Source organism: Bos indicus, chromosome 16 (assembly GCF_029378745.1).
Source record: "Bos indicus isolate NIAB-ARS_2022 breed Sahiwal x Tharparkar chromosome 16, NIAB-ARS_B.indTharparkar_mat_pri_1.0, whole genome shotgun sequence".
NCBI classification, from domain to species: domain Eukaryota; kingdom Metazoa; phylum Chordata; class Mammalia; order Artiodactyla; family Bovidae; genus Bos; species Bos indicus.
Genome location: NC_091775.1, coordinates 8,215,618 through 8,226,942, shown reverse-complemented (window position 1 = coordinate 8,226,942; position 11,325 = coordinate 8,215,618). Strand labels below are relative to the sequence as shown.

Below are 11,325 nucleotides of genomic sequence, written 5' to 3'. Positions count from 1 at the left end.
GATTCAAAAGGACACTAAAAATACCATCAATTACGACTGTAGGTACTTTCCTCAGTAGAACTTTTTCCTCCTTGAAACCTAAAGATTTTAAGTGAAAGAGCCCAGCCTTTTCAACAAGGGTCCTCTCTGTTTTCTTTTGGAATGATTGACTTTTTAAAGAGTTTAGTTACCTGAGGAAAACAAAAAAATCAGATAACATAACAGTTACTGCAGAGAAGACACGATTCTACCACCCTCACACTGTTTTCTTCTCTCTTATCACAGGCAGCCGGAGCAGCCAATGAACATGGTAAATATTCAGTGACTGTCCCTCTGCTGAGAAACAGTTTAGCTGATGATTGTGGGGCTCTCTTGCCAGCTAGCTTTAAAGAGTCACCCTGATGCTGGGTTCCTAATGGGGGTGAGGGTTAGGGGTTCTGAGAAGAGACTGATCTCAAAGAAAGAACAGTGTCTGTGTTCTATGGTCCCTGGAAACAACCACATCTTTTAGATGATGTGAGTTTGTTTGAATCAGGGTGGGGGCCCATGTGTAAGCCCCTGTGATGTGATTCTGAAGGTGTGTGTATGTGTGCTTCCTCAGGTGTTGTTTCCCTAAGAGGGAAATTTCTGTGAATTTTCTAAACTCTTCTCATCACCACTGCACACTGACTATACATTACCTGATTCTTTCCTCAGCTCAGTCTTTCCTCAAAAGCCAAAGTGAAAGTCAATCAGTTTGTGTCCAACTCTTTGAGGCTGCGTGGACTAGAGTCCATGGGATTCTCCAGGCCGGAATACTGGAGTGGGTAGTGTTTCCCTTCTCCGGAGGATCTTCCAAACCCAGGGATCGAACAAGGGTGTCCAGCATTGCAGGCTAATGCTTTAACAACTGAGCAATCAGGGAATCCATCCCTCACACTAGCTTAATATTCATTTTCCTCAGGTGAAGATGGAAATGATACAAATGCCCCAAGATCTTGACCTGCTAGTGGAAAAGACAAACTGAGTACCAAGTGTTGATCCCAATTTGGCTCCTCTGGAGGAGTAACCTGCTCCTACTAGTCAGCAATGTGATCCCCAGTCATGGGGCAGGAGGGTCACTGTGTCAATGTTCATCCATGAAGGCACTAGCAGGTCTAGGGTACCAGATCCTGCCTATCATTATAAGGTGGGCACAGTGTCAAGGAACCCAGGGTAACCATTGTTATATTAATGCCAACGTTGGAACAGTCTTTATCGTGAAAAGTAATCGGGACTCATATCCTCCTGGTAAACTCACAGATTCTGAGTGTTGTGTGGCCTTTTGTAGAGTGGAAGTCATATGTGTTGGTGTTCTTGTCTTTGTTTACACAAGACAAAAGCATATTCTATCAGAGATGTATTTCATTGTCCTGGGTAACATTAAATAACCTCACATTGATTAAACCCTGTAGTACACCCTCAAGGGAAATTGTCAAATAAAGCTCAGAGTGGAACTGATAATCTAGTGACCATGACTCTTGTTGTAAATCTCATGCATAGCTGGGTCAGAGACAGTCAGATTCACTCCATGCTTCCTCTCCACAATGAACTGTCCCACTAAAAGTGTGACTTCTGTGAGTGTGAACCGCCACTGACTCAGTGGACTTGCAAACATTGTTTGGAAAATCAAGCCTGGGAAATAATATTGCATGATTCATAATAGCTATTTGGAAAAGTAGTATTGACTTTAGCCCTCTAACAAGTGTTTGCTTTTAATTAAGAATAAAGTCTCCCAGACTTGTTAAGTACAATAGTTGAGACAGCACATCCTGCAGATGCAGTGATTTAGGAAGAAATCCAGAAGATAGTGTGTTTTACCAGAAACTATAAACAGAAAGCAGGGTCATGGGTCTCTGTCATTGAAATCTGGCATTCATTGTAATGTTTCACATTTCCCCATTGGTTTGGTTATCACCAGTTAAATGCAGCCAATCTCTTTCATTGCCTTCCTGCTTGCCTCCTTGGTTGTACTTCATCCAGCAAAGAGGAGAATTCAAGAACAGCTCAGTCCATAGTTACTAACCTCTCTCATGTACACATTCCACCCCATGTCCCATCAAACAAACAAACAAGAAACCTGAGATCTTTGGAAGCAGCCTCTCCTCTGTCCTGATGGCCTTCTGTTTCCCTCTAGCTCCCCAGGAGCACCTGGTGTTGGAACTGCCCCAGGCCAGGGCTGAGGAGCCACCTCTGTGTCCCCTGGAGGTAAGCTCAACTGTCTGTGTCTCACAAAGACTGCTCCTTCACTTCTTTACGTTTCATTCAGTGAAATACAGTTATAGTAATCGGACAATGTATATTAGCACTTATGTATGCAATTCCTTGCTGGTGAAATATTGATGTTAAATCTGTTATCAACACAGACCTGATTCAAAAAGACACTAAAAATACCATCAATTACGACTGTAGGTACTTTCCTCAGTAGAATTTTTTCCTCCTCGAAACTGAAAGATCTTAAGTAAAAGAGCCCAGCCTTTTCAACAAGGGTCCTCTCTGTTTTCTTTTGGAATGATTGATTTTTTTTAAAGTTTAGTTACCTGAGGAAAACAAAAAATCAGATAACATAACAGTTACTGCAGAGAAGACACGATTCTACCACCCTCACACTGTTTTCTTCTCTCTTACCACAGGCAGCCGGAGCAGCCAATGAACATGGTAAATATTCAGTGACCATCCCTCTGCTGAGGAACAGTTTAGCTGATGATTGTGGGGCTCTCTTGCCCGCTAGCTTTGCAGAGTCACCCTGATGCTGGATTCCTAACGGGAGTGAGGGTTGGGGGTTCTGAGAAGAGATTGATCTCAAAGAAAGAACAGTGTCTGTGTTCTATGGTCCCTGGAAACAACCACATCTTTTAGATGATGTGAGTGTGTGTAAATCAGGGTTGGGGGCCTTTGTGTAAGCCTGTGTGGTGTGATTCTTAAGGTGTGTGTATATGTGTTTCCTCAGGACATGTTTCCCTCTTACATGGCACAAGTCAACTGTGAACTTTCTAAATACTTCTCATCACCACTGCACACTGACTATACATTACCTGATTCTTTCCTCAACTCAGTCTTTCCTCAAAAGCCAAAGTGAAAGTCACTCAGTTTGTGTCCAACTCTTTGAGGCCGCATGGACTAGAGTCCATGGAATTCTCTAGGCCGGAATCCTAGAGTGGGTAGTGTTTCCCTTCTCTGGTGGATCTTCCAAACCCAGGGATCGAACGGGGTGTCCAGCATTGCAGGTGTACACTTTAACAACTGAGCAATCAGGGAATCCATTCCTCAAACTAGCTTAATATTCATTTTCCTCAGGTGAAGATGGAAATGATACAAATGCCCAACATTCTTGACCTCGTAGTGAAAAAGCCAAACTGAGTACCTAGTGTTGATCCCAATTTGGCTCCTCTGGAGGAGTGACCTGCTCTTACCAGTCAGTCAAGTGATCCTTAGTCATGGGGCACCAGGGTCCCTACATCAATGTCCATCCCTGGAGGTACTAGTAGGTCCAGGAGTCCTGATCCTGCCCATCATTATAAGGTGGTCACCATTTCAAGGAACCCAGGGTAACCATAGTTAGATTAGTGCCAACTTTGGCACAGTCATTATTGGGAAAAGTAATCGGGACTCAGATCCTCTTGGTAAACTCACAGATTCTGAGTGTTGCATGACCTTTTGTAGAGTGGAAGTCATATATGTTGGTGTTCCTGTCTTTGTTTACACAAGGACAAAAGCATATTCTCATCAGAGATGTATTTCATTGTACTGGGTAACATTACTGTAACCTCACATTGATTAAATCCTGTAGTACACACTCAAGGGAAGTTGTCAAATAAAGCTCACAGTGGAAAATGATAGTCTAGTGACCATGATCCTTGTTGTAAATCTCATGCACAGGGGGGTCAGAGAGAGTAACTTTCACTCCATGCTTCCTCTCCATAATGAACTGTCCCACTAAAAGTATGACTTCTGTGAGTGTGAATAGCACTGACACAGTGGACATGCAAACATTGGAAAATCAAGCCTGGGAAATAACATCACATGATTGGTAACAGCTGTTTGGAAAGGTAGTATTGAATTCAGTCTTCTAACAAGAGTTTGCCTTTAATCAAGAATAAAGTCTCCCAGACTTGGTAGGTACAATAGCTGGAACAGTGGATCCTGAGGCTTGAGTGATCTAGGAAGAAATCCAGAAGATAGGTGTGATGTACCAGAAGCTCTAAACAAGCAGGAGGGACATGCGTCTCTGTCACTGAAAGTTGGCATGCATTGTAATGTTTCACTTTTCCCCATCAGTTTGGTTATCACCAGTTAAATGCAGCCAATCTCTTTCATTGCCTTCCTGCTTGTCTCCTTTTTTTGCACTTCATCCAGCAAAGAAGAGGATTCAAGAACAGTTCGGTTCATAGTTACTAACCTCTCTCATGTACACATTGCACCCCATGTCCCATCAAACAAACAAAAAAGAAGCCTGAGATCTTTGGAAGCAGCCTCTCATCTGTCCTGATGGCCTTCTGTTTCCCTCTAGCTCCCCAGGAGCACCTGGTGTTGGATCTGCCCCAGGCTGGGGCTGAGGAGCCGCCCCTGCATCCCCTGGAGGTAAGCTCAACTCTCTGTGTCTCACATAGACTGCTGCCTCACTTCTTTATGTTTTGTTCAGCGAAATACAGTTATAGTAATCAGACAATGTATATTAGCACTTATGTATGAAATTCCTTGCTGGTGAAATATTGACGTTAAATCTGTTATAAACACAGCCCTGATTCAAAAGGACACTAAAAGTACTATCAATTACTACTGTAGGCACTTTCCTAAGTAGAAATTTTTCCTCCTTGAAATTGAAAGATCTTAAATGAAAGAGCCCAGTCTTTTCAACAAGGGTCCTCTCTGTTTTATTTTGGAATGAATGATTTATTAAAGAGTTTAGTTACCTGAGGAAAACAAAAAAATCAGATAACATAAAAGTTACTGCAGAGAACACATGACGCTGCCACCCTCACACTGTTTTCTTTTCTCTAATCACAGGCAGCCGGAGCAGCCAATGAACATGGTAAATATTCAGCAACCGTCCCTCTGCTGAGGAACAATTTAGCTGATGATTGTGGGGCTCTCTTGCCAGCTAGCTTTGCAGAGTCACCCTGATGCTGGATTCCTATAATGGGAGTGAGGGTTGGGGGTTCTGAGAAAAGACTGATCTCACATTAAGAACAATGTCTGTGTTCTATGGTCCCTGGAAACAACCACATCTTTTAGATGATGTGAGTTTGTATGAATCAGGGTTGGGGGCCCATGTGTAAGCCCCTGTGATGTGATTCTTAAAGTGTGTGTATGTGTGTTTCCTCAGGAGATTTTTCCCCCTTACACAGCACAAGTCAACTGTGAACTTTCTAAACACTTCTCATCACCACTGCCCACTGATTATACATTACCTGATTGTTTCCTCAACTCAGCCATTCCTCAAGTTTCATTAATATTCATTTTCCTCAGATGAAGATGCTGCTGAGAAAAATGGCCCAAGCCCTTGTCCTCCTAAGTGGAAAAGCCAAACTTAGAACCTAGGGGGCTTCCAGTGTTTCTGGTCTGCACACCTCACCTGAACTAATCACTCATCCTTGAAATCCTAGTCATGAAACAAGGGGTCCCTGCATCTATGTTTATACCTGGAGGTACTATAAGCTCGAGGTCCAGACCGTGCCCATCATTATAAGGTTGGCACAGTGGTCCCAAAACCAGGGCAAGAAAAGTGGATTAACAGCTAACTTTGGCACAGTCATTATTGTGAAAGGCACCTCGGGGTTTGCATCCCCTGGTGAACTCACAGATTGTTAGAGTTTTGCGGCCTTGTGTAGACAATGTTGGTCCTATCTCTTGATGCTAGTGTCATGCTTAAACAAGGAATAAAGCAGATTATCATCAGGGAGATATTTCATTTTACTGGATGATATTACCACAAGCCCTACATTGATTAAACCTGGTAACACACACTCTAGGGAATGTGTCAAATAGATCTCACATTCAATTTTGATAGTTAGCCTCATGACTATGAGTCGTTGTAATCTCCTAAAGCGCTGGGTCACAGACAGTCAGCATTCACCCTTGGTTCCTCTCCATAATGAACTGTCCCATTAAATGTATCACTTCTCTCATTGTGGACAGCCACTGTCTCAGTGGACATGCAAATATTGTTTGGAAAGTGAAGACTGGGAAAAAATATCACATGATTGATAATAGATATTTGCAAAGGCAGGATTGAATTCAGTCCTCTAATAGAGCTTGCTTTTAATCAAGAACAAAATCTCACAGAAAACTTGTTCATTTCAATAGCTGCAACTTTGCATCTTGGGGAGGGAGTGATCTAGGAAGAAATCCTGGGCTGATTTAGCAGATGCTCCAAACAAGCAGGAGGGATGTTCATCTCTGTCATTTAAAGCTGGAATGCATTTTAGTGTTTCCTCTTCCCCCACTGTTTAGGTTATCATTAGATCACTTGTTAAAATGCAGAGGCTCTCTTTCATTTCTTTCCTGCTCCTCTCGTTTATTCTCCTTCATCCAGCAAAGAGGATGATTCAACAGCAGCTTAGTCCATAGTTACTTACCCCTTCATGCATACACTTCACCCCTTGTCCCTATCAAAAAAAAAAAAAAAGCTGAGTGACTGGTGAGTAGCCTCACCTGTGTCCTAAGAGCTACTCTGTCCCTCTAGCTCCCCAGGAAAACCTGGTGGAGGAACTGTGCTTTCTATAATCAGCTGTGGCCAACTAAACAGATGGCCCCTGTGAGTATGGGCAGCTACTGGCTCAGTGGGCATGTACACACTGTATAGAAAATGAATATTGATAGAAAAATACTATATTATTCATAATAGCTATTTTTAAATGGTAGGAATTCAATAATATAAAATCTTGTGTATTTGATTTTCTCTAAGACAAGTAATTAGTGAATTAATAGAATAGCATACTTTGCCCAGGATTGATTTCAGTCCTCTAACAGAGTTTACTTTAAATCAAGTGCAAAGTCTCATAGAAAACATGATGAACAGAGTAGCAGCAACTGTGGATCTCGGAGGAAGAGTGATCTGGGAAAAATCAGGAGACAGTGGCGATTTAGCAGGAGCTCAAATGGTGGGCTGCCGTCTATGGGGTCTCACAGAGTCTGACATACTGAAGTGACTTAGCAGCAGCAGCAGCAAACGAGCAGGAGGAGTCATGGGTCTCTTTCATTGAAGAATACACACATTTTAGAGTTTTCCATTTTTTAGATTGAATATTTCATGTTGATTAGATTCCTCTAGCTAGAAAACCAAAGATGTGTTTTCATTTGCTTCCTCCTCTCCTTTACTTTCCTTCCTCCTCCAAGAGGATGGAGGAACACACGTTCAGTCCATGCTTATTAACCTCCCACATCCATACACACCACCCCATGTCCACACAAGGAGAAAAAATCCTGCATGATTCCTCAGCCTCCTCTCTAGCATTCTAACAGCTACTCTGTGTCCCCTAGGTTTCACTGAGGACCTGCCAGTCAACCCAACTTGTGACAGGACCAAAGAGACTCCATGTGTCTCCAAGGAAAGTTCTTTTTTTTTATTTTTATTTTTTTCTGGTCTGAGATAGAAATACTGTTTCATTTCTTTTTGAGTAGAATTCGGTTATGAGTCTTTGAAGGTGTTCATTTCAGATAGAGACGATTTCCTTGGTTGGGATAATGTAGAGTGAGATACTTATTACCAGATCATGATGCCTCAGTCCACAGGATATTAAAATTGTTAGCATCCATTACATCCTGTTGAGTACAGATTTCTCTCTCCTGCAGTCAGATTTCCTCTAAGAAAAGAATTCTGCAATTTCCAACCCAAACGATCTTAGAAGTTCCATCCTCCAGGCAAAGATCTTGCCTTTCATCCTGAGTATGTGTGTTCTGATATTGCTGAACTCCACCACTGTTCTTCATCAGGAACTGTCACTAAATGAACCAAAGAGTGTGCATCTATGTGATCTTATCCTCATAGTGTCTTCTCTTCTGTACTTGCAGGTGGCCCTTTCAGAATGTGAAAATGGTATGTATTGTAGAATCATTCACTTTGGGAGAAAAACTTTGTAGATGAGAAAGTTGGGGCTTTCTCTCCGGTTTTAGTGTAGAGGCCAAACTGATTTCAAATTCCTGCTGGCAATGAGTATAGGGGCCCTAGTGATAGAAAGTAATGTATGAGTAGAGCAATGTGGCTGATTACTATAGTTCCTCCTGTACTGATTACAGGAGGAAGCTGTACTATGGTTAATAGTGTAGGTTTGTGTCCATGGGACTGGGTGTGTCTCTGTGTGTAATGAATAGTGTGATTCTCCACGTGTCTGTGAATTTTCTGTCTTGTGCTTTCCTCGATATTTGTCACCTTAAACATCACTGTTACTGGTGTCAACTTCCCCCAAAAAAATTTCCCATCACCATGTACCATTAACGAGTATGTACATAAAAATTAAACCAAGTATACACATTCACTGTATCCATTGATTTTATACCAAGTGAACATCCAATACCCTGAAAGACAAATCTCATCACTACCCAGGAAAATGTTTACCCTGGAGTCTTTTTAATTTTTCTTGAATTTCTTCTTGGCTCTGCTGGGTCTTCATTGCTCTGCAGGGTTTTCTCTGCTTGTGGAGAATGAGGGCATCTCTCTAGTTGTGCGTAGGTGTATCACTTTAGCAGCGTCTTTTGTTGCAGAGCATGGCTTCTAGGGCTCTTGGGCTTCAGTAGTTTTGGAAGGTGGGCTCAGCACTTGTGGTTCCTGGGCTCTAGAACATGGCTCAGTCCTTGTGGTGCACTGACGGGTTTAGTTTCTCCAAAGCATGTGGAATCTTTCCAGACCAGGGATTGAGCTCGTATCTCCTGCATTAGCATGTAGATTCTTAAGCACTGAGGCACCAGTGAAGCCCTATACAATTCATAAAAAACAAAACTGTGTTTTAGTATCCCCCTCCTGGGCCAATTACACCTTCATTTAGTCATAAATCCCATTTCTTACTAGGTCTTATATCATTTTGATTGGTCATGATTCATCTGCCATTTCCATCATTCAAACTCTTTCCTATTAGAGCCTCAGAATGAATCTTTCCCCTTCAATCATGGCCCCCAGTACTGGGGAGGCTCCTTCCTTCTGCAGGGATCCCTGGTGGTACCCACATGCCACACCCAGGTCTAGAGGAGTCTGAGAAAGGAGGAACTTAAAAGCATAGATGAAGTTCAGGCCAGCTTTGCCTCTTAAGCTTTGAAGTGTCCAGTCAGTCCTATTAATTCAGTGCACTGTGTTGTTCAGCTTGTGTCTAGAACTTCTCCATCCTGCAACAAAAATTTTATAACCATTAAACAGATAATCCCTCTGTCAGCCTCCTCCCAGTTCTTGGAACCACCCTTCCACTCTCTGCTTATCTGAATTTTCCTTTAGAAACCTCAGGTAAATGGAATTGTGCAGTATTTGTCCTTCATTGACTACCTTATTTCACTCTTACCAGTATCCTCGAGCTTCATTCACAGTGCTGCGAATGACAAGGTATCCTTCATTATTAAATCCTGAAAGGCTTCCAGTGTATGTGTACACCCCATTTTCTTTTTTATTTATCTGCCCGTAGACACTGGGCGGTTTTCTTAGATTTTGTGTACAATATGGCAATGGATATGTGATTGTAGATATCTCCTGAACATTCTCATTTTATCTTCTTTGGACATAAACTCAAAAGAGTGATTCCTGGATCTTAGATCAGTCTCTTAATAATATTTTGAGGGACTTCCAAACTGTTCCATAATGGCTATGTCATTTTACATTCTTACCAATAGGTACAAAATTTCCAGTTTGCTACACTGTTGCCAAAATCTTTTACATTCTTTTTAAAATACACAACCTGAAAGGTGGTTTGACGTGGTTTCCATTTCACTAATACTTACTGATGTTGAGGACTATTCCTATGTATATTGATCACTTCTCTGTCTTCTATGAAAAAATATCTATTGAAGCCTTTACACATTTTTAAAAGTCAGTTATTTGCCTTTTGTTGTTTTGAAGCTGAGTTGTAGTAGTTGCTATATATTCTGGATATTGGCCCCTTATTCAGATGCAAAGTTTGCAGATACTTCCTCTCATTCCATCAGTAGCCTTTCTGTTGATTGTTGAAGAGACCATCTTTTCTTGATTTGTCATTTTAGAACCCTGGCAAAGATCATTTGGCCTCACATGTGTGAATTTATTCAAGATTCCCTCCTTATGATTCATTGGTGTCTCTGCCTATTTTGCTGCAGGTGGAACACAGTTTTTTTTTTTTTTTTTTTTTTATGCTTATCTTTTTTTTTTTTTTAAACTTTACATAATTGTATTAGTTTTGCCAAATATCAAAATGAATCCGCCACAGGTATACATGTGTTCCCCATCCTGAACCCCCCTCCCTCCTCCCTCCCCATACCATCCCTCTGGGCCGTCCTAGTGCACCAGCCCCAAGCATCCAGCCTCGTGCATCAAACCTGGACTGGCAACTCGTTTCCTACATGATATTTTACATGTTTCATTGCCATTCTCCCAAATCTTCCCACCCTCTCCCTCTCCCACAGAGTCCATAAGACTGTTCTATACATCAGTGTCTCTTTTGCTGTCTCGTACACTGGGTTATTGTTACCCTCTTTCTAAATTCCATATATATGCGTTAGTATACTGTATTTATGTTTTTCCTTCTGGCTTACTTCACTGTATAATAGGCTCCAGTTTCATCCACCTCATTAGAGCTGATTCAAATGTATTCTTTTTAATGGCTGAGTAATACTCCATTGTGTATATGTACCACAGCTTTCTTATCCATTCATCTGCTGATGGACATCTAGGTTGCTTCCATGTCTTGGCTATTATAAACAGTGCTGCGATGAATATTGGGGTACACGTGTCTCTTTCCCTTCTGGTTTCCTCAGTGTGTATGCCCAGCAGTGGGGTTGCTGGATCATAAGGCAGTTCTATTTCCAGTTTTTTAAGGAATCTCCACACTGTTCTCCATAGTAGCTGTACTAGTTTTGACTACTGTGGCATTCTTACCTGTTTTGAATTCAGGAAGCCTGAAGACCCCATTGTCATTCTTTGCTCTTAAGATTAGTTTTGTTCTTTGGGTTTCTCTTTGGTTGCATAAATTTCAGTATTTGGGGATTTTTTCTTTCCATTTCTATGAAAATGACATGAGACTTTGTGAGTGGTTTCAATATATATGTACATCACTTTTAGGAGTATAGGAAGGTCAACAACACTAAATGTTCCAGTCAATGAATATAGTATGGTATTCTGATTACTTGTCTCGTCTTTCTTTCAAAAGCATTCTA

At 41.6% G+C, this 11,325-nt stretch overlaps 1 long non-coding RNA gene across 1 annotated transcript; it reads left to right on the top strand.

The window, feature by feature from the left end:
• The first annotated feature begins 3,896 nt into the window (after positions 1–3,896).
• On the top strand, positions 3,897–10,194 carry LOC139176552 (uncharacterized). The gene is made up of 3 exons (XR_011561015.1): positions 3,897–4,578; positions 5,005–5,029; positions 7,480–10,194. It is a non-coding gene; the product is annotated as an uncharacterized lncRNA (long non-coding RNA).
• The last annotated feature ends 1,131 nt before the right edge of the window (positions 10,195–11,325 follow it).